Here is a 25,470-nt window from a genome sequence, read left to right as displayed (position 1 = left end):
TCTTTCGCATATAAGTGATAGCTGAACCTTGTGAATAGACAAGATAAAGAAACCATGAAAAGTGTAGAGGAAAAAAACTACGAATAAAACTGTGAAGATTCACACACCCAGAGGGCAGGTAAAGAAGGGAAACAGAAATTATGAGGAAATAATAACAAGAGGCGCCGTTTACTACTACATGCAAAGCACCATGACATTAGATTTACGTACAGCTCCTCTATATACTGTACCTGTTAGTGTCACCATCTCAGTTTCATAAGTGAGGAAGCAGAAGCAAGAAAGTTTAAGTTCTTGGTCTCGGTTTAGAGATAGAGCTGGTCATTGTTCCTCGAACAAAGGAAGGCACACAGAAACAGAAAGAGGCCAAGAATGCCACAAGAAGAAGAGTTTAGGGATTCTTAACCAATCAAATGGGAGAAGGATGTTCAGTAGGTTAAGGATCAAAAAGAGGCCTTGGGTCTAAAATTTGGAAACCATTGGTGGTATTTGCCAATAAAATGTCAGTTGAAAATCATGTGAAGAAGGAGTTATTTAAACTCCAAAAGGAACTTTAAGTGATTTTAGGATTGAATAGGAGGAGAGGATGTAACACATGATCACAGATTTGGTTGTGAAATACATGAGTTGGAACAATGGTATATGGGAAAAATAGAAAAACAGCAGTATTCTGTGGGAGCAGGAATGAGGATGCGGCTTGGGAAAAAAAGGCATGCATCATCCTTCAAGAGTTTAGCAAGTTTGCTTGAGTCAATCCTATGGCAAACTAACTCAAAAATCTCCAAATTAAATAAAACCCATCACTGGAAATAAATATGTAGATTCTTGTAAATGTGAATTTTTATTTCTGGGTACCTGGCTACATTAACTTAGGACACAGAAAAATGATACCATAGTGAATGCAACAGAATCAGAGTGTAACATAGGAAAAAGGCTTAGTTTGTAATGTTTGGCATATGTTTTCCTTACCATGACCAGTAAGACAATTGAGTGTTCTGAAAGTTGATAAGAGATGTATGTCCTAGATAAATATTTAGATAAGAACAGCTAACATTCATTGAAATTTACTGTGTGACAAATTTTGTTAAATCCCTCAAATGGCTTATTTTATGTGACCTTCACAGTGTCCTTTGACTCAAGTACTATTCTTAAGCCCAAGTACAGATGAGGAAACTGGTGCTCATAGGTGTGTAATAACTTGCCCTAGTTTCATAGCTTGTAAGCGGCAAAGCTTCAATTTTAACTCTGGTCTGAATGACACCTAATAATGTACTCAACTAATCAACAATAAAACCTGCTATGTCCTTTGATGGGGACTCATCAATGACTCAGATGAGAACAATAGTTACATACCAAAATATGGACTTCCCTGGGTGTGAGGGAAAAGAGCGGAAAGAGGAGAGAGAAGAGCAGATGTCATGAAAATGGAATAATTTCAAGGACCTTGGAAATCATATATTTTAACTTCCTGTCACAGCAGAAACCCCTCTACCATATACATTCTCAGAGTGTCTAACCTCAGCTTGAACACTTCCCGTAGTGAAGAACACCCTACCTGACAGGCAAACCAAATGAATTTTTGGTCAGTCACCTCCCATTTTTGTTTTAATTACATTCTGAGTCACAATCTGCCTCCCAATTTGGTCCCAATTTTATGTCAGTTTTTTAAATATTCATTACCTTTAATCAGTCAGCATCTGTACATACTCAATGTATTTTAAGTTGTAATTACCTAGGAATCAATTTTATTTCCTTCTTCTTGAGGTTCAAATCAATAATCATTAACTGGAATCATTTCACTTAAAGCATCATTAAATTTACCAAATTAACTAATCAAATAGGTGGAACCAACATAACAAGCAATTTCACAAACAGTTCTGTGCTAGCTGCAACCTGAATATTCATGTAAAAGTGTAAAACCATCAGACTGTAGCTCTCTGTTCAGATAGAAGCTGAGCACATTATATTCATAACATTATTTCATTCTTACCTTAACCAAGGGAGGACACTATTATGATCCCTATTTTATCCATGCAGAAACTAAGGCCAGCAGAAGCACAATTCACTCCTAGATGTCTGGCTTCAAATCTTAATTGTTCCTCCCACAGCATGTTGGAATCAAAATGAGATGAACACCGCCATTTTAACAGCTGTGAAAACTGAGGTCCTCATAGGGTAAGCAACACCTTCTAGATCGTGGTACTTGTCAAACTTTCATGCTGATATGAATCACTTGGGGATAATGTTCAACTGCTGTTTCTGATTCAGTAGATCTGGGCTGGGGCCTAGGAGTTCACATTTCTAACAAGCTCCCAGGTGATGCTGATGTTGCTACCCCACGGGCCATATTTTGAGGAAGATAGCTCAATTAGAGTCTTGAGATTTCAAGTTGGTCAAAGACTGGCAGTGTCAGCATGATCTGAGGCCTTCTTATAAATTCAGTCTCTCTAGTCTTATTTGAGACTCACTGAATTAGAATGTCTGGCATGGGACCTGGAAATCCGTGCTTTACCAATCCTTCAAGGTAATTTTTGTCCACACTAAAGTTTGAGAAGCATGAATTTAGAATGCACACTGAATTAGTACCAGAACAAGAAATTATGTCTTCTCACTCTCCTAAGCAGTGCTCTTTCTTGTACACCAGATTCTTTCTCCCAAAGCTGCAATTAGCTGCACTAAGCCATAGTGGGCAACAAATGTTTCTCCCTGAAGATGCCCAGGTGATGGTTTTAAAATTACGTCAATAAATTCTCGGATATGCCTTCCTTCAATAAATGGAGCTAAGTTACTCTCCGCTTGACTGTTGGCTGGGTTGATTGACTCATATCTAATGAACAGAACACAGTAGAAGTGATGATCTGTTACATCCATAATTAGGATAGAAAAGGCTGAGGCCTCCATCTTGGGTAAAATATGTCTCCTGGAGACCAGCCGACATGTTGTGAAGACATTCAGGTAGCCTGTGGAGAGGCCCATGTGGAGGGGCACTGAAATCTCCAGCCATCAGGCATTGAGGAACTGAGGCCTGCCAACAAATGCATGGGTGAGCTTGGGAGAGACTGCTCCCCTAGCTAAGCCTTTATATGCGACTCATGAGAGACCCTTGGGCCAGAGCCACCCAGCCAAGCTGCTCCCAGATTCCTGACCTAGAGAAACTGTAGCAAAATAAATGTTGGTTGTTTTAAGTTGCTGAGATCTGGGGTTATTTGTTACACAGCAATGGAAAATTAACACAGTCTCTCAGCAACTGGTTTTCTATGAGGTGGTCAGGATAATAGGCTAACTCTTAAAACTTTCTCTGTTTTGGCTATTTCTTGAAGAAGCAATCTGTAAGACTTTTCCTCTCCTGCTGCTTTCATTCTTTACTTTTCACATCAATTGCCTCAAAAAATGACCCTATTCTGAGTGATTTAATGTCTGGAAATAACTCTACTAAACTTGATATAAAATAGTGGTTCAAAAAATGCCTGTGACTTATCAAATCATAGAGTAAATGAATCAATCACTATTTAAAAAAAATACTCAGGTCATCCAGCCCCAAATAGCACATTGACTCCTCAATTAATGTGCAAGTCCTTCCAAGGATTGAGAGATGGGATTTCACCAGTTAAAACGGATTTCATGAAATAGGTAATATGGGTATTCAATTAATTCCAGAACACTAGAGCCATAAATTTAAAATTTAAATGAAAAATTTACTTTCCAATTCTACCTCTGCAGTGTGACTTTGAGCTTCTCTGTGCTTCAGTTTCATTAACTTACATAAAAGCCCTGGGCTGCGATGAACTCCATACACAGCTCTAACATACTGTTCCTTTCTAGTGAAATGGACCTTTGATAAACATAGTGAAAAATGATTGCAATAACATCTCAACCTTAGCCTAGTTAGTTCCCTAAAGGTGTATTTGAAACTCTTATCCCTGAGAAATTAGCCAAATAAGGTTACAAGCCTTTTGCCTAGTACTATCATCAAAAAAGCCATTCATTACGCAAAACACCCCACAAAACGGAAGCAATGCTCTGATACGTTAATTAACACATTTATGGCGCTCAATACAATGCCGGGATAAATCAGCACATCACCAGGTACTGAGTGAACTGTCTTTTGAGCCACCCACCTTGACTTCCTGGTGTCTAACAAGGAACAGTCACAGGAGAACAGTTGAACTGGGCCAGGAAGGAATGGTAGTTCTGGAAACATCATGCTATTTTGGTATTTTGAAGTTGAAAGAGAATTTGTAGGTTGTCTCATTTTCTGCTTTATTCTTGTCAGATGATCATTCAGATTCTGCAATACTCGAGCGTTATTACATTACAGGAATCTCATTCCATGCTTCATCATCCTTACCTCTTTAAAGATCCTAATAGTTTATACCTAAATACTGCATCTCTGAAAAGTCCCACAATTGAGTGAAAACCACAAGAGATGACCACAGCTTGAGTTAAAGATGGTAAAAGGATCGTGGCTAGTACAGGGCTTTTGCTATGGTAGTCTGGGGAACTGTTAAGGAGAAGCCAAGATGGGAGGCCGGCTAAGGAATGTAGTTCTGGCAAAGATCCCAAGCATAAGCCTGCAAGGGGTCACATCAGAAAAGACACCAAACATCTGGAGAAACTGGCTGATTCTAGATCTAATGGTTTGAAAGGTCCAGATTTCTATGAGGTAAGGGAGTTAGTGCTAAAGGGAAAGTTAAACACAGCTGATCCTAACTCAGTAGCTGTCTGCCTTCACATGCCCCCTCCCAAAGACTTTTATATTACTTTGAGGAGCCATGAGTAGAGACATGTTAGGAAAATGCTCAAAGGCTGAAAGTGAAGCCGGCCATTGCTGAAAGCAGGGACAGATTACAATTATTCTCACGCTCTGTCTCTTTGAAGAATAACTTAATTTTGATTCAACACTGTTAGACCCAAGGGTATTACACTCACCAAATGACATCTAGGAGTTTTCCTAAAATTATTTTTGTGTTTTACAAGACTCATATTCATAGCCACTGCCTATAGTATGCGTTGACTCTTGTTCCAATGATGAATGAATTCACGTTTTTATATAACTTACGTAAACTTCACAGTATTAGGTTATTGTTGTGCCAGCTGAGGTTTTCCAATGATATAAGAGGTTTACCAGGAAATCAAAGAGAATATCTTTTAATTTTAAAGATATAGAAAGGATTGCTGTATAAAATTTACATTTTGCTAATTTATTGCATTCCCCTATAACCTTAAGCTGGTCAAATACTATAAATAAATTCTATACATACTTCTCATACGGGTATGTATACACGTGTGAGTGTATGTGTGCGTGTATAATATAAATATTGTATATAAATGTATGTACATTTCCAAGAAGGAAAGTAACATGAAGTAGGGCCATGTCTCCAACGCTTATTTACTCTCAACCTTCTCTTTTATTACTGACAGTCATCTGATATCTGCTTGAATATTTCCAGTAACGAGAAGCTCAGTACCTCATGAGATAGTTTATCCCAATTCCTCAATTTTTCTTTCTAATCTGAAACTGGAGTTAGCCTATGTTTGGGAGTCAGCCTCTCTTGCAGCTCTGTGGACACAATCATGACACCCATTCATCAATTCTTTAAGCCAAATATCTATAGTTCCCTCAAAGCTGCCTTAAGTGGCATAGTATCGAGACCTATCTAGTCACTCTTCCCTGAGACATTTACCAGTTTGTTTGGGTCCTTCTTAAATGAGAGCCCCTGAATCCCAAATGGAATGCAATTCTACTGGGGTGGGCTGCTCAGTGTAAAGCATCCTCATCACCACCGTTTATTAATCGTCTCCCATGCATCCAGCCCTAAGGTAGATAGATCCCTTACAGAGCACATCTACCATCACTCCTAGAACCTACAGTAGTTACTATGAAAATACCACCGTATTATTGATTTAGGTTTAATTTACAGTAAGTTGAAGTCTTTATGATTTTTTTAAGGAGAGCTTTAGAAAGCCACAGATACCTTGTTCTATCCATGTTCAAGGATAGTATGTTTTACCCTGAAGTACATTTTTTATCTCTTTGAAATGTCATCTCACTAGAGCAGAAAGTAAAAGACAGATTTGAGCTTTAGTGTAAGACAGACCTGCTTTTGTTCCCCAGAACTGCTACAAACTGGCTGTGTGACTGAAGATCAGTTCCTTGACCTCTCTGTGCCTCAAGACCTTCATATGTAAAAGGAAGACAATCATGCTTACCCTTCTGGGTTATTGTGATGATTACATATAATATATAAGAAGTATTTGACATATAATAGAAGCTCAACAAAAGGCATATTACACTTTGACTGTTACTGTTATTATTATGTCCAATATTCTTAAATGACAAGATCTCTCAAATTTGAATCTTTTCAAATTTCATCAATATTCTATTTCTGCCAATATCTAAATCAATAATGCAAGTATCCTGCAGGACACGGCTGAGATTAGACTTAATGATACACCACTAGATAATAACTTCCAGGTTGTCTTAATTATTTAATCTAAAATAATATCTCACAAGTATTGATTCTTAGCAATCCAGGACAAATGTGCTACACCTCTTCAATAAAGGAAGTACTATCATGATTTTACAAAGAAACTGAGACATGGTGAGGAGAGCAATTACGAACCCGAATGCAGAACCCAAACTCCTAACTACTACGGAATCTACATGTTTCTTACCATGAGCAAACAAGTTATGAGTCGACCTGAATCTTCCATCTCGCATTTTGGCATCTTAGATGTGAGAATATTATACCTTGTTAAATGCCTTGCTAAAATCCAGATTCATTGTACCTGCAGAGTCTCATAACTTGTGTTGCTAAACTTTCTATTAGAAAAAGATATGAGGTTTATTTAAACTTTATTATTGTCTTATTAATGTTTCCTTCTCAGAATTCTCAAAATATCTTGAATAATAAGCTCTAAACTCTTGGTGAAATGTGCTTTAGTCTTACGAATCTTGTGAATCTGCTATTTCACTTCCTTTCTTAAACTTTATTCTTTTTTTAATTTTAAGTAGGACTTTGGTAGACCGAACCTTATTTTCCAAAGACTCTATTTCTCTATCTAGTAAGTGGAGATAATAATATCTAATAAATAGGTTTGTTGTAAGGAATACATTTAAAGATCCAAACGCTGAACACAGGGCTTGGCCCCCAAATGAGTCAATAATAGCGTTATTATGTAAATTTCATCCACAATAGATTTGTGAGGAAGTTGATGACTCTGTTTTTCAACATCGTGTTCCTTATGTTTAGTAGCACTCGATTATACATAGAAGCAACATTCAATAACTGTTTGCTGAATTAAGCATCCAGAATAAGTTTTATGTTGCACCAGTGCAATTCAGCAGTAAATCCAAACACATATAAAACTTTTTTTTTTAAATAAAAATGGAAGTTCTTTTAGACTGCCAAGGAAGACTTATTCCCACTAAAATTTTCCTATAAATACAATAAAAATACTTAGCTATGCTGATTTTTCCTCTAAGCTTAGCATATTTTCCCTTAATAATCCTGCTTAGAAAGAGAATAAATGAATAATTTCATTTCTAGTAAATTAGTCAATGTTGGGGCAGAACCTCTCAGTTCTAATTTTCTTATAGATTGAATGAAAAACTACTTCTGGCGTGCACAGAATGAGATGCCAGCAAAACTGTGTTTTAAAATAATAGACTCATTTGAAAATATTCAAAAGACTATCTAAATGAAGGACATTTTAAATGAATCAGAGAAATTCATCCCAGATGGTTTCACCATAAGACGCTTCCAAACATCTGATAATTACTGATAGCTAACGTATTTAAAAAGCTAGGCCCAATCTTTTAAAATTAAGTTCCACTCAGAATGCACAAGTTTAAATTTCAAGGATATTATCTACCTTGCTGTTAGATATGAAGGCTTTGAATATCCAAAGTGATGTCATGTGAAAGAAGTTGAGACTTGCTCTGAGTAAATGATCACAGCAGGTAAGAAATACACTTTCTGCGATGAAAAGTTTCAGATTTTAATCTGAATCTGACGTTTCTGTGTATTCCTGTCTGCTGTTCTCTTGCACTGCAGTAGAAAGGAGCATTTTAAATTCCTTTTTGTTGCAGAAGTCACTTCGTGATAGAGATTTGGGCTGAAATCAATGGGTAACTGAGCAGACACATGGAGGCCTGTAACAGACATGAACATATTTTCTAATGCAGCTGTGGTTTGGTCATGGTTCTTCCTAATTCCCAACCTCTTAGTGTGAAGTCCATATTGGCCTGACCATGGCAAAAAGCTCAGAAATCAAAAATATTCTATCGCATGGGTCATTTGGTCAAGAAAGGACTACGAAATTTTAAATGTTGGGTAAAGAGATTTGGGATATTGTGGAGATATGATTGTTGGGAGGTAAATAGAGGCTGTTCCTGTGCAGAAGTTTGAATCCCACACACCTATTGCTATATCTACTGACTAAATCTTCAGTGTACATTTTGTTAGGTACCTCCTAGTTTTATATTTGAAAAAAAAAACACAAAAACATTGGAAACATTCGTGACAAATATAATATCTCAATTACCCACTCTTGATTGTAATGGGTAAAGATGAAGATTTAAATTTAGGTAAATATATTCTCATTAGTTAACAAAACAAATTATATTTAGACAATTTTTTAATAAGATATAGTTGACGTATAACATTATGTTAGTTTCAGGTGTACAACATAATGATTCAGTAAAGGTATACACTATGAAATGATCACGACAATAAGTCTAGTTAACATCACCACACATAGTTACAAAATTAATTTAATTAATTAAGAGGGTCCTTACTGAATTTGTTTTCTGAGCATTAAGTAGGGTAGAAAAGTACTACATACTGAATTTAAATGGCTCCCTGATGTTGGTAACAAATGAAGATCTAAGAAACACATTCCCAAAAGTTATGTTGATAAGATAAAAGGATTCTTGCCTTTAGTAATTCTTACATTATAATTTGATATGACCAGTAGTAGTTTAGTTAATAGTATTGCGTCCTGTTCTCTCATTGTTTTGGCAAATGTACCATGGTTATATAAGATATTAATATTAGGGGAAACCAGGTAAAGGGTGTACAAGTATTTGCATTATATTTGCAACTGTTCTATAAATCTAAAATTATTCCCAAATAAAAAAGGTAAAAAAATATTTATGACTAGAAACTGTTCCTTACATATCCTCTACTCAAAGGTTATGCTCTTATCTAGGCGTACAGTGCTCTGTGGCCCAGCTCCTGCTGCCTTTTCAACCTCATCTCCTGTCAGTGCCAATGAGCTCTTGACTCCTTGTCACTACATGCAGGGGTTTGTTCCATGCCATTCATTTTGTTAACATTTTGCATATGTCCTCTCATTAAAAATTTATATGAATTTTATTATTAGCTGCATTTTACAGATGAGGAAACTAAGACTCAGAGAGATTAGGTAACTTGTCCGTGTCTGATATATTCAATAGAGCATCAACATGTGTAAGTCTATGTGATTACAAATCCTAGACTCTAAACTGTCCATCTTGAAATAGTAATGAATCAGTATACCTTAAAGTTGAATTTTAAAAATGGCATGGATTTCATATGAGAGGTTATTCTGGTTAATAGCAATTTTTTGGCCATTTACAGACATTACACTGGAATACATTATCAAAAGATCGTTATCCAACCTACAAATCAAGGCGAGACGGTCATTTATTCTGAGCGATTTAGACATTTATTGCTCTCAAACAGAGTGTAGAACCAAACACTTTCTCAAGCCACTGCTCCACCATACACACACTGGGTTCATATCATAGGATTAAAGAATTGAAAGTGGTAACTGGCAACATGTTTAAGGGAAAAGAGCTCCAACCTGAGCTCTGCCTTTAATTTGTGACAAGCAGTTACCTTCTGCAGGCCTCACCTTCTTCATCTGTAGAATTAGGATAATTTCCTATATCACAGATGGATATGCAGGTTCAATGAGATCAGGCAGGTAAAGCATCGAGTGGAGAAACTGGCATCTAGGAGGCCAAATTGAGTTTGAACCTAAGCTAGATTCCGATATTGATCAGCCATGCTGGTTTCTTCTTCTCCCTTCTTCTCCTCCAATGGAAGATAAATAGCATTTCCTTTCCTAAATTTACCATAATGTATTGCTCCAAGGTGTAAAAACCTTGGAGAAAGCAGACAAAGCGGCATTTCAAAAGCTTAGTTTGGTGTTGGTGTTGGGTAACCAATAGTTTTGCAAGTCAAATGCGTTATAATTCTTTGTTTTTACCAAAACTGAAGGAGGATTTATCAGGTGGTCAGTTGGTCATTAAAATTACTTTCTTAAATTCATCATGTGACTTTTGGCAAATAATCCAGAAGGAACAAAGAATTTCGCATGATTGGAATAACAGAACATTTTCTAGCACATCTCTTTATTTATGTAAACAGCATTTCACAGCCCATTCATTTATAAAAATGAAAAATAGAAAAAAGTGATAGATAAATTTTTGCTAATATCCCAATTCTAATCTTAGGTAATATTTAGCCATGGGTCCATGAATAATAGAGAAAAAGAGCTTCATCTGTCTCATAAAAAGTTGGCATTTTCAATAAATTATTATTTTATATGTATAATAATCTTTCATAATTTATAACACATTTTTTACGTTTTGATAATTTAATGCTAAAATATTTATGACAATATCTCAATCCAGGATAATTTTTTAATCACAGGAAAAAAAACATATATATAGGGGGCCGGCCCGGTCGCAAAGCAATTAAGTTCACATGTTTCGCTTTGGCAGCCCAGGGTTCACCATTTCGGATCACAGGTGCGGACACGACACAGTTGGCACGCCATGCTATAGTAGGTGTCCCACATATAAAGAAGAGGAAGATGGGCATGGATGTTAGCTCAGGCCAGGCTTCCTCAGCAAAAAGAAGAGGATTGGCAGCAGATGTTAGCTCAGGGCTAATCTTCCTCAAAAAAAAAAGAACCAAAAACATATATATATATACATGCACAATTTATCTGCATTTTTTGTTTTAGAGACATAAAAAGATTAAAAAATATATTAGTATAAAATTTTGTGAAGGAAATAGAATGGAAATATAAATTCAAGAGGAAATGAGAATAATGTTAATTTTATGACTGTTCATGAAAATTTGGACTTGCATTTTTTTTTTTTTTTTTTTTTGGTGAGGAAGATTCACCCTGAGCTAACATCTGTGCCAATCTTCCTCCATTTTTTGTGTGTGGGATGCCTCCACACATGGCCAAATGAGTGGAGTAGGTCCACACCTGAATCTGAACCCACGAGCCTGGGCCGTCAAAGCAGAGCACACGGAACTTTAACCACTAAGCTATCGGGCCAGACCCCTGTACTTGTATTTTTAAATGGCTCAATCCTGAGTATCAAGTCACCATAGTTTTTAGATTTCACTGGTTACACTTAAATCAATGAAGTTATCGTTTATTTTAAAATGTAAATATAATATAACAGACATTACATCCTTGTAAGTAGTCAAACTTATAATTAAACATTTTATATAACATAAGAATATACAAAAATGTAGATGTATATATTGTGTGCATATATGATTTCTTTTAAGGTATATGTGAGCAAAAGAGTTTGAAAACAAATGAGACAAGGCTAGTAGTACAGTCAGTTGGTTTTTAAGTAGTTGGTTTTCAGTATTTAAGTTTAAATAATTCTGGGGCAATTTGGAAAAGCAAAGATTCATGAACCAACAGGGCAAGGACCCTGAGGCTAGAGACTGAATCCACCTTATTTGCTGTTCTATTTCTTCAATAATTCCTAGCACCCAGTAAGTACTCAATAAATATGTACTGAACGAATGAATAATCTATAGTGGAGTCCATGTTAATCCACATTGTTTTAGTTTGAGTCAAAGGACTTACTTCTCCTATATCTTTTTCTGCTGACTTCTCTCTTCCAGAGAAGTTTATCTAACCTTCACAATCATGATATAGCCTGATTTTTCAATTTTTCTTTTGCAAGGCATCCACGTTTACATTTTGAAGCATATGCTATAATTACTCACAGACAAGTCTTTGCAATGTGAGCATCATAACTTTTGGATTAATTCACTATAAACTTTTCTTCCTCACAGCAATTCTCCTGCTACTTTAAATTCACACGCAAATAAAACTCTATTTCCCCCTTGGTTGTTTTCCCAATTTATCTTATTTAGCACCTAAAGCTTCCATGTGCATAGTAACTATATGTATACTGTGCAACTAATTAGCTATATCTGTATTCTCCCAACTATAAGAGAGTTACTTCCCTAAATTTAAACAAACAAATGAAAATTTTAAAACCTGGCTAAATGAAGTTCACTTTATACTTGAAAGAGTGATGTACCTTTAATCTAAAGCGTTTGAAATCTACATAATACTTAGCTGGTTTATTACAAACACCAGAGAAAGGAAGGCTATGATTTGACTTGCAGTACGGTGGGGAAACCCAGAGAGATTTTAGGCACTTTTATTTTCCAGGGCGTAGCATCCCAAAGAAAGCTTCCACTTCATTTCTTCGAATTCTAAGAACAACTGCCTGATAATATCAAGAAAAGGAAATTTTATGTTTACGTCTAAGATTTTGTTAAATTGCCATTTTAATAAGTTGACGCATCTTCTTTCTAACTGCACTATTATTTGTGACTTAAAATCTGGTATCTAACTTTAGTCAGTACAATTTACTCAATTATTGAGCACTCTGCTTTTGACATCAGGCCCAGTCTAGGGATTAAGTACACAGAGTCATAATGGCACTCTCAGAAGGAAGGCCTGCTATCTCATTCTCACCCCCAACTCTCTCAGTCTCAATGTGTTTTTTAAGACCTGGCTGCAGTGTCATCATTTTTCTGGCAACTTTTTTCTGACTATCCACACGCCCACAACTCTCAAAGGTTAGGTGCCCTACCTCATGCCACCACAGTTAGACAGCACTCATTGTGCTTACTTATATTCCCAGATTCTGGCAGATTGTAGGTACATAATACATTTCCTTTAAATTATTTCACTTTAAATAATGATTCAGGGAGTAGATAAAATGATCAGTGAATATTCAGAGTATAAACTAAGGCAATTCTCTAAAACAATTAAGATAATTAAACCTATAGCTCATTTTAACAGGAGAATTCTGTGGATCTCAGTCAAGCCCTACCTCATTGGTCCTTGGATCTTGATCCCATGGAACCTAACGCATGCTTGAGACAAAGGTTTAACAAACAAAGCCTTCTAATATAAAGTGAATTCAAATCCTAATCTTAATCATATCCTAATCATACTAGGAACACCAACAGAGTATTTCCCTGTTTTGTGTAATGCTTTAATTCAGCAATTTTCAAAGAATGGCCATGGACACCTGGGGCGTCCCAAAGATCCTTTCAGAGGATCCACAATGTCAAAATCATTTTCATAGTATTTTTAAGATATCATTTGTCTTTTTCCACGGTATGGACACTTTCACTGATGGTGCAAAACCAATGGTTCATAAAACTGCTGGTGCGTTAATATGAATCAAGACAGGAGTACCAAACTGTAAAGGTTTGTTTTTTCACCACCACACACTTGTAGTGAAAACTAAGAAGAAAATTGTAGTTTCCCTAATATCAGCTCTTCTTTTTAATACACATCTTTTGAGAGTTGCATGTGATGAAACAGCAGGTCGTCCTAGAGCACTTTTGCTTCATGCCAAAGTAGGGCGGGTGTCTTGAGGAACAGCACGTGTGAGCCTGAATCAGGAGACGAACCAGCCACTTTCTTCATGGGGGTGCAACTTTAACCCAAAGAATGACCAACAGACAAATGACAGTTCTTTAGGCTTGGGTATTTAGTGGATATTTTCTCCAAATTTAATGATTGACTCTATCAATTCAAAGAAAATGACGGACTATATTTTATGCCACCGATAAAACTTGAGATTAAAAGGGGAAAAAAGAATTTTGGAAAACATTTATTCACACCACAAATTTAACAGTTTCTCAATACTTAAAGACTATTCTAATGAGATCAAGGATAATATTAACAAGTGAGGTATTTTGAAAGTATATAATAAAATGCATCAACATTTAGGGTCTGGCCCTGTGGCGTAGTGGTTAGGTCTGGTGCTCTGCTTTGGCAGTCCAGGTTTGTGGGATTCAGATCCCAGGCGCCATTCATCAAGCCATGCTGTGGTGGTGACCCACATACAAAATAGAGGAAGACTGGCACAGATGTTAGCTCAGGGCTAATCTTCCTCAAGGAATAAAAAAGAGGAAGATTCACAAAAGATGTTAGCTCGGAGGCAATCTTCCTCACCAAAAAACAAAAAGTGCCAACATTTGGAAGATCTTCATAACTCAGTGAACCAATATTTTCCAAATGACCAATGGATGGAGTTACAAAATCACACAGAGTGAAAGAGTCAAAGTACAAAATTGGCCAATGGATTTTAATGAAAAACAGCACAAAATTTCATCAATATGCCTATCAGATGCTATATTGCAAGTAACCATTTAGAAGATGCCACTCATGTACTTTCATTATAGAATCAATGAGGAATATCCATAATTATCTGAAAAGACTGTTAAAATACTTCTCTCTTTTCCATTTATGTAACTGCATAATGCTAGAATTTCTTCAAATACTCAAATCAAAACAACATATTGGAAAGACCGAATGCTGAAGCAGCTATGAGAATTGAGATGTCTGCGAGGAAGCCAAACATTTAAAAGATTTGCAAAGATGTAAAAAAATACCACTCTTTTCAATAATTATTTTTGTTTTGGAAAATAAAATTATTTTTCATAAAAACTGTTACTGATTTAACATATAATCGCTACACTATTGTTTTAAAATAAATTTATAAATATTTTTAAACATTTCTCTGTTAATTTTTAATATGGTGAATATCCATAAACATAAACCACATAAACAAAAGCTCTTTGGGGCCTGATATTTTTTAAGAATATAAAGAAGTGTGGAGTTGGAAAACTGCTTTCTTAATTTATCTTATTTTATTTCAGTCTCACAACAACCTAGTGAGCTATGTTTATAGGAAACAAAGACTTACGTAGTTTAAGGGAAATGGTGAAAATCACAGAGCAGGAAAATAAGGAAGCTAGAATATGGACCTAGATTTGTGTCCAGAACTCTTTCCATGATACTTCATTGTCTCACTTCCAGATTTAGAGTTAGGAAAAACCATTTGCATTTGGTGTGGATCCATAATATATAATACAAGAAGAAAATAAAGATAGCTTTTATTTATCTTTTTAAAAGTCTATGGCTAATGATATTAAGGTCTACTATTTAGCTACAGTAATCAAGATAGAGTGGTATTGGTGGAGGGATAGGCACAAAGACCAATGGAACAGAAAACTTAGAAACAGACTCACACAAATATGCCAACAAATTCATGACAAAAGTGCCAAAGCCCCAATTCAATGGAGAAAGGATGGCCTTTTCAACAAATGGTGCTAGAGGAGTGAAGCATAAAAAATGAACTTCAACCTAAACCTCATGCCTGATACGAAAAATAATTCAAGTTGATAACAAGCTTAAATGTGAAACATGAAACCATAAAACCTTTAAGAAAAAATACAAAAACATAAGAGAAAATCTTCGACATCTAGGGCTATGCAAGGAGTTCTTAAATTCGACACCAAAAGCATGATCCATAAAATGAACAATTGATAAATAGTACTTAATCAAAATTCAAAGCTTTTATTTTGTGAAAGCCCATGTGAAGGAATGAAAAGACAATCTGCAGACCAGGAGAAAGTATTTGCAAGCATATTTGACAAAGGACTAGTGTCTACAATATATACAGAACTTTCAAAACCCAAGAGCAAAAACCAAATAACGTAATTAGAAAATGGGCAAAAGATATGAACAAATATTTCACTGAAAAGTATATGAAGATGAAAGGTGTTATACTCTTAGCTAACAGGGAAATGCAAATTAAAACCATAATGAGTTATTGCTACACAACTATCAAGATGTCTAAGTAAAAAATGACATGACAATCATTCATATATTGCTAGTGGGAATTTAAAATTATACATCCACTCTGGAAACAGTCGAGCAGTTTCTTAACAAAAATAAACATTCCACTAGCATATGAACTAGTAATTGCATTTCTGAACATTTATCCTAGAAAATAGAAACTCATGTTTATAGAAAAATATGTATACAAATATTTATAGCAATTTTAATCATCATAATCAGCAACAAATGTCCTTCCATAAGTGAATGTTTAATAAAGTATGGAACATCTACACCATGGAATACTACTATGTAACAAGAAGGAACAAACTATTGAGACATACAATTTATCTAACTCTCCAGAGAATTTTGCTGAGTGAAAAAAAAATCACTCTCCAAAGTCATATACTGCATGGTTCCACATTATATGTTGTATAACATTCTTGAAAGGACAAATTTATAGAAGTGGAGAATAGATTGGTAATTGACAGAGGTCAAGGAAGAGAAAGCAGGTGGGAAGTGGATACGGCTATAAAAAGGCAACATGAGGGATCCTGGTGGGGATGGAACTCCTGTTTCTTGTTTATATCAATGTCAATATTCTCATGGTAATATTATACTATAGTTTTGCAAGATACTACTGTTGGTGGAAAATGAGTAAAGAATATAGCAGTTTTGTTTATGTTATTCTTTTACAACTGCATGTGAATTTACATTTATCGCAAAATAAAGAGCTTAATTTAAAAAAATCCATGGGTAAGTAATACTCTTCAAAAGTATGGGAAGGCATGTAAAACAAGGAAATACTGAGAAATTGTCAAAGACTGGAGGTATCAACACTACTAAAAGCAACATAATAACCTGAATTGGATCCTGGATCAGAAAAAGGGCATTAGTACAAAAACTGGTGAGATCCAAATAAAGACAGTAATTTAGTTAATGATATTAAACCAATGTTAGTTTATTACTTTTGACAAATGCACCAGGAATATGTAAGATGTTAATATTAAGGGAGGCTGGGTGAAGGGTACGTGGGAACCATCTGTTATATCCTTGCAACTTTTCTGTACATCTAAAATTATTCCCAAATAAAGAGTTTAACAAAAATCTACGATTAAGAACTGTCCCCTACTCTTTCTTTCTAGTCAAATACTAAGCATTTCTCCAGGCATTCAAGGTGGTCTAGCTCCTGTCTGCCCTCCAAACATCTCCTGCTGTTGGTTTGCTGCCCTTGACTCTTTATTAGGTCAGAATGCCTTGCAGTTCTTCAAATGTATTTTGCTGGTCAATACTTTTATTCCTTTTTACAGACTAGTCACTGTGCCTAGAATGACCTTCTGTTCTTTCCACTTGGCGAAAACTGGTTATCCTTTAAACATCTAACTCAGACAAAATCTTTGTCATCAATTATTCCTTGACCGTCTTCACAACAGCGGCGCTGACTCTTGCTTCTTTACCTTACACAGAAACAATATTGTAGTCTCATATGACTAACAATCTGTTACCATGGTTTTCTTCTCCATGAAACTTTGAGGAAGCAGTAAAGCAGTATAGGGAGAAAGCATAGGTTGTGGATTAAAATACACTGGATTTGAATTTCTCCTTCACTATATTTTAACTCTGTAACCTGAGGCATTATACTTAACTCTGAACCTCAGTGTCTTCTTCTATTCGAAAAAATGGACTGTTGTTCTGACTTTATGTATTTGCTGTGAACGTAAATGAGAGAAAATACTTAAAGCATCTGGTAAGATGCCTGACACAAAAACTCAATCTTATTATTATTTTTATTATTACTTTAAAATTATTATCATTATTATATACTATGTTATTACGGTGTCTTAGTACTGCTTTAAAAATAATTTGGCATTGTGGATCCTGTGAAAGCATCTTTGGGACCCGCCACAAGTGTCTATGGCCATTCTTTGAAAAGTACTGAATTAAAGCATATAAAACAGGAAAATATTCTGTTGGTGTTCCTGGAATGATTAGGATTTGATTAGGATTAGGATTTGCATTTACTGTTTGTCAGAAAGCTTTGTTTACTAAGCCAGTGTCCCAAGAGTGCATTCAGTTCCATGGGATCAAGATCCAAGGACTGGCGAGGTGGAGCTCAACTGAGATCCACAGAACTCCCCAGTAGCTATGAGTTATGACTTGTTATTTAATTATCTTAGGAAAAGCTTCACCAATAACTTGCTTCTAATTTTATAGTCAGAACATTCACCCACCATTTCATTCATTCCCATAAGCATTATTAAAATTAAATCATTTAAAAGATGTTTATTATGTACTTACAATTTGCCAGACTATGCAGATACAGAAACAAAATGAGTTTTGTCTAGCTCTGGGGCACCTAACGCTTGGACAGTGTGTGTATGAGGATAGTCAGAAAATATTTCCAGAAGAAAAATGATGATACTACAACCCAATTTTAAAAAACTATGGAGAGTTTGGGGAATAGCAGACCTTTAAGCAGAAAGAATAGGAGACAATTGGCACCCATGTGGGAAAGGACATGAAACAGGAGAACCAGTAAGAGACAGCTGGACAGTAAAAAGCTATGTGTGATCATGTGACTTAAGGCCAAGGAGGTACACAGTGCAAGTTACGGCAGGGATGTGTACGCTACATGTTATGAAAGATGTTTAACACATTAATATTGTAGGACACAGCCTCAGGCAAGAACAGGTTAGAGATCCTCAGGACTGGCTTCATTAAAAACTATAATGGCTGCTGCGGCCAGCCTGGTGGCACAGCGGTTAAGTGCACAAGTTCCGCTTTGGTGGCCCGGAGTTCGCCGGTTCAGATCCCGGGTGCGGACATGGCACCGCTTGACAGACCATGCTGTGGCAGGTGTCCCACATAGAAAGCAGAGGAAGATGGACATGGATGTTAGCTCAGGGCCAGTCTTCCTCACCCAAAAGAGGAGGATTGGCAGCAGTTAGCTCAGGGCTAATCTTCCTCAAAAAAAAAAAAAAAGAAAAGGAAAAACCTATAATGGCTGCTGAGTTGCCAAGATTCACAGGATGCAAATCATTTGGGTCTTTCTAAATATAAGTTTCTAACAATATGATTGAAAAAGTGTATAAGTTGTCTTGGATATAAGAAGGGCATTCAGCAAGCCCCAAATCTTGAAATTCCAAATGATAAAATATATACAAATGCATAATGAGTGATGATAAATTGGAGCCTTGGGCATAGAATAGGGAGGGACCATATAACTGCTTTCTTCACCTAAATTCTTCATCCAGAGACTTTCCAGGAATTGACATCTACTTCAGACATGGTCTTCAAAACCAGAGATAGAAGAAACGAAAACAAAAACAAACCCCTCACAGAACAGAGGGACAATGGTATATAGTTGTTAGTCAAAGTAAATATACACTTGTGTGAGAGCTGACAGCCTCCCATTTTTCAGGGGAATTTTAATTATCCCTCAATTTATTAGCTTCACAGTTCAACTCAGCATGAAAAGCCATATGGGGAGTTTTACTACAAAATGGCCTATTTTTTTATGCACAAAATTTCATTACAAATATGTCTTTGTCTCTGAAGTCCCAGAGAAATGCTATCTCCCTCGGGAATAAAATACTTCATCTTCAAAAACAAGAAGAAAAATGCTGATGAACTTCCAAAGGACTTCTCCGAGTGCCTCTGAAGAGAAGAAATGGTGGTATTTGGTGCACTTGGGCTTCACAAAGCATACAAGATAATTCAAGTTGAAACAACACCCACTTAACACACACAAGCACACACACACTTATGCACAAATACCATGCATGGCTGGAACTAACTAGTTAACAAATTTGAATGGGGATGGATTCCAAATGCCATAGATAGGTGCTGACTCTCTATTTCCCTTTGCACTTAAAGACAAAAATAATAAAAGGTAACTTCTACTTTTTCATTTTATCTGAATCCTCCCCCTTGTCTCTCCTCACTTGCTCTACCTTATCCATTTTAAACTGTCTGAGATATAATGGGAGCCGTATCAGGATAGAGGCTATATTGAGATAGGTGGAATGTCAAAAACTAAGACAGTAATCATAGGCCATACGAGAAAGTAATGAAGCTAGGAAGCAGGGAAGGATTCCACGTGGTATTAAACCAAAGGGTGCCAGAGACACATAATTAAAGTTCAGGTCTGAAGCCAAGAGTCAGGGCCAGGTTGAAGGAAACAAATGCTATTGATCTGGAAGCATAGATAAAGGGAGGAAGGGTTAGTGTTGGCATCTTGTGGACCTGTCAGAGTTGCTATGGCTCAAAGATTGCATTTATGAATGTGTGGTGTATGGCTTAAAGCTGTGACTTTGAACTTTATTGACCCATGGTAAGAAACATATTTTATATCACATCCATTGTGTGTGTGTGTGTATTTGGAACAAAAAAAAATCATGAAATTTATTTATTTTTAATATATTTAATGCACTCTGATATTTCTATGCTGTTCTGTTCTATACTTTTTAGTTCGCTAAAAAATGACATTTTTGCTCATGAAATTGTTTCCACAACTCACTAACAGGCCTTGCCTCACATATCCACTGGCTAAAAGAAATAAAAGCAAATTGGATATTCATATGGGAAAGAAATTTGATTTTCTAGAGGGAAAGGAGTTAAAACAGTAAGTGAACGATATATTATTTGTATGTTCTTTTAGAATGTTAGCTCTAAAATTGGCCTTAGGGATTTTCTAGTTATAGCCCTTGATTTGACAGATGAAAAAGAAGTCACCAAATGAAGTCACTTGTCCGAGGTCTCATAGTAAATGGCAGAGTTGTATTTAAAAGCCAAATTCTCCTGTCTCCCAGAACTCTTCCCACTATAGGTATATATGCATGTTTGTCTAAGAAGTTTTATAGAAAAGCAAGGAACGGTGCATTGGAACTATATTTAGAAGGTCTTGGAATTCCAAGTTAATGCCTGTTGGACTTCATCTTGTGGGAAACAGCAAGTCATTAAACGATGATGATCAGGAAAATCACATGAAAAATTTTGTGCTTATAAAATGCATATGGCAATTTTATGTGGGTGGATTGATAGAGAAAGTGACAAGACAGAAAGACCAATTAGGCAAGTACATTATTGCAGGAACAAAAGAGTAGGGACCTGGATTACATTGATTGACAGAAGTAGAATGGTAAGGAAAAGCAAAGATGACAGAGCATCATGAAGAAAGAATTGGCAAAACTTGGTTGGTAATGAAGTATGAAGGGTGAGGGAGAGAGGAGAATTAAGTATGACTGATATTTAAGTCTTGATGACAGGGATAAGGGTGATATCTTTGACATTAAAGTTGGAATCAGGAAAATAAAAATGTTACTTTTAATGAAGAGATGATTGGTTAAGTTTTAGATGTGCATATTTGGAGATGATGATAGAAATCTAATGTATATGTCTTTTTAACAGCTTTTTTGAGGTATAATTGATATACAAATAACTGCACATATTTAATGTATACAATTTGATGAATTGGAACATATGCAAAACCTGTGATCCCATCACCACAGTCAAAGTGATAGACATACCCAACCCCTCCCAGAGTTTCCTTATGGCCCTTTTTTGTTTTGTTTTTGTTTGTTTATTTATTGTGGTAAGAGCACTTAACACGAGACCTACCCTCAACACATTTTCAAGGGCACAATACAGTTCTGTGAACCATAGGCATTATGTTGTACAGCGGATCTCTAGAATCTATTCATCTAACATAACTGAAACTTTATAGTCATTGAACAGCTCCTCATTTCCTCCACCCCCCACCATCTGGCAACCACTATTATACCCTCTGCTTCTTGAGTTTGACTATTTTATTTATTTATTTTTAAAGATTTTATTTCCCCTTTTTCTCCCAAAGCCCCTGGTACATAGTTGTGTATTTTTAGTTGTGGGTCCTTCTAGTTGTGGCATGTGGGATACCACCTCAGCATGGCTTGATGAGCAGAGCCTTGTTCATGCCCAGGATTAGAACTGGCAAAACCCTGGGCCTCTGAAGCAGAGTGCACAAACTTAACCACTCAGCCATGGGGCCGGCCCCCGAGTTTGACTGTTTTAGATACCTCATGTAAGTGGAATTATGCAGTATTTGTCCTTCTGTGACTTAGCATAATATCCTCCAGATCCATCTATGTTGTCATAATGTATATGTCTTACAAATGAAAGCCTAGAAATGGGAGAGAAGCTGGCATTGGTGATGAACACTTGGGAGCCATCAAAATATATCAGATCTCTTTGAGAACAAATGTTTCAAAAGAAACCGAGCATACAAACTGAACCAGGGCAAATACTTGCAACCTGTAGTCAGAGGCAGGACCTGTCTAATCAGAGAATAAGGAGTTCAGATTATTTAATTACCATTTTATGAGCAGCTCATATGTTCCAGAGATATACTAGATACTAAAGTCAAAATAATAATAAAAGATAAAATGGAGTATCAGAAATAAGAGCATATGGGTATCATATTAGCCACATAATAGAAGAGTTTCAAGATGAATATTGGTGCCCAATTTTCAAAGTTTCTAAATGGTGACTTCCCATAGATTATATAATCTATTGTCTTACCAGTCATAGAACATAACTCTCAGTTCTTAATTCTCCCAATCTCATCTTCTCAGTCAAATGAGATTCCTCACTTTATACATGACCTTAAAGTATAGAATTACAAAGATTTATATTTTTCCAAATGATTCAACTGTTAAAATTTTTTAAAAAACAAATCTCAATTTTTGCCTCTGGGAAGACATAATAGATGCACTTTTCAAATTTATCTAAGTAAAATTAAAATCCCGTGGATTACGTATAAAACAAATATAAAAAAGAATCCGAAAAGTAGAGAGAGGAAGAAAAATTGGCTATGGACATCAAGACCTAAGGAAGAGCATGGAGGTAAGTTCCCTGTGGTTTCTTTTTACCTCGTACATCCCAGTTTTGGATCTGAAGAAGGTGGCAACTTGGAAATGCCAGTGGGAACAGACAAAAAAGCCCTAACAAAAGCCTGCTCTCTTTAGCAACAGGACCAGAAAAGGGATAGCTTAACAAAACACAAAACTTTTAGACAGTAACCATTCTACTCCAGCCAAAAATCTACAGCAAAAACCCTCCCCCATCCATGCTAACAAAAGCCATGTGGGAGACTACACATCCACGCCTGCCAAGCCGTAATGAGGTAGCCAATCCCCCCATCATCGTGGTGTTAGGGAAGGATGAGTAGGTTGTAATGAGCCAGGATCCCCATCACTGCCAGGCAGTATTGGGAAAGCAATACCCCTATTAGTGAAGACCATGTGGAGAACCTGAATTTTCACCCTCATCTGGCAGTAATGAGGTACCTCTCCCCTCCTTGCTGGGTTGTGGCCTGGTAAAAGAGTCAGCACTTTCACCACTTCCCAGTGGTACTGAGGACAACACTTCCTCCCCACCCCTAGTGGTGTCAGTGGAGGCCTTATAGAGAGCTAAATTCCTAATCCTGCTCAGCAGTAATGAAGAGCACCCTGCCTTGGGTGTCAATGGAGTAAAAGTGGGGAACCTGGACTTCTACCCCACCTGACAGTAACAAGGTGACACTCATCCTTCTCCTGCCAGAGCAATGTCAAAGTAAACCAGCTAAAACAGAAGACTTACAAAAGATCCAGAGTCTCATAACATAATACCTCAGATGTTCAGGTTTCAAAAGAAAATCACTCAATCACTCATAACAAGAAACAAGAAGATCTCAGACTAAATGAGGAAACACAATCAATAGATACCAACACCAATATGACTGAGATGTTAACATTGTTTGACACATATTTTTAAATAGTCATCTTGATATGTTTCAATAATAAATTACAAAAAAAAGTCTAAGCAAAGAAATGGAAGATATAAAGGAGAACTCAATGGATATTTTAGAATTGAAAAATAACCACAATAAAAAAAAACTTTAATGGATGGTCTTAGCAGAAACAAGTAGACAAAGAAAGAATCAGTGAACTAAAGAATAGAGATTACTCAGTTTGAACAAGAGAAAGGGATTTTTAAAAAAGAACAGAGCTTCAGGGATCTGTGAGACTATAACAAAAGATGTAACATTCATGTCACTGGAGTCCTGGAAAGAGAAGAGAAGGAGGGCAGAACAGAAAAAGTGTTGAAATACATAATGGCTGAAAACTTCCCAAATTTAGCAAGAGACATAAGCTGAAGCTGAGCAGACTCCAAGCATTGTAAACCCAACGAAATCCACACCAAAATACATCATAGTCAAACTTCTGAAAAACAAAGATAAAAACTCTTAAAAGCAATTAGATTGAAAGGGCCCCTTACCTTTAGAAGAAAAAAACAATTTGAATGACAGATTTCTTATCAGAAACCAAGAGGCCAGAAAGAAGTAATAAAATGTGTTTTAAGTGCTGAAGAAAAAGAATGCCGAACCCAAAACTTATGTCTAGCAAAAATGTCCTTCAGGGATAAAGGGGCAATCAAGGCATTCTTAGATGAAGCAAAACTAAGAAAATGCTTGTCAGTAAACCTACATCGAAAGACTACCCTGAGTGAGTTCTCTAAATAGAAAGAAAACAATAAAAGAAGGAATCTTGGAACATAAAGAAGAAAGAACAGAAAAAATAAAATATAGGTAAAGCATTTTTTCCTTCTCCTCTTCAGTTTTCTAAATTATGTATGACAGTTGAAGCAAAATTTATAACACTGTCTGATGAGGTTCTAAATGAATGTAAGGAAAATATCTAAGACAATTATAATCAGGGAATGGAGAAAGGATATAAACGTAGGTAAGCCTTCTACATTTCGCTTGAACTTGGGAAATAACAAACTGATAAATGATGTATATCTAATGTAATGCCTAGAACAACCACTAAAACAACTATTCAAACACATGCATTCAAAAACACTGTAAATAAATCAAATGGAATCCCAAAGAGTATTCAAGTAACTCAAAGGAAGGCAGGAAAAAGAAAACAGAGAAGCCAAAAACAGAAAATTAACAGAAATCAAAAATAAAATAGAAAGTTTAACCATAATATATCAATATTACACTGAATGTAAATGATCTAAATATACCAATTAAAAGAGACTGATAGGGTGGATTTAGAAAAAGATGCCATAACTATATACTGTCTACAAGAAACTCACCTCAAATATAATGATATAGGCAGGTTAAAAGTTAAAGGATTGGAACGGATAGATCATGCAAACCACAATCAAAAAAAGCAGTAGTGGCTATATTAACATCAGACATAGTAAACTTCAAAGAAAGAAAATTACCAAAGATAAAGCAGGACATTATATAACAATAAAAAGGGCAATTCAATCCTAAATATGTATGCAACAAACAATAAAGCTGCTAATTATGTGAAGCAACTGACAGAATTGAAAGGAGAAATTGACAAATCCATAATTTTTGTGTGCGACTTCAACACCCTTCTTTCAACATCTGATAGAACAACCATACAGAAAATAATAAGGATGTGGAAGAATAGTATACCACCATTAAGTTACAGTATCTAATGAATGTTTACACAA

General features: G+C 36.0%; 1 protein-coding gene across 6 annotated transcripts in view; it reads right to left on the bottom strand.

Moving 5' to 3' along the window:
* The window catches only part of GRM5 (glutamate metabotropic receptor 5), a 474,279-nt gene that overhangs the window by 382,865 nt on the left and 65,944 nt on the right, over positions 1-25,470 (bottom strand). The gene's annotated exons all lie outside the window — the stretch shown is intronic.

This window comes from Equus przewalskii, chromosome 6 (assembly GCF_037783145.1).
Source record: "Equus przewalskii isolate Varuska chromosome 6, EquPr2, whole genome shotgun sequence".
NCBI classification, from domain to species: domain Eukaryota; kingdom Metazoa; phylum Chordata; class Mammalia; order Perissodactyla; family Equidae; genus Equus; species Equus przewalskii.
Note: the sequence above shows the minus strand (reverse complement) of the source record. Positions and strands in the feature narration are given on the sequence as shown.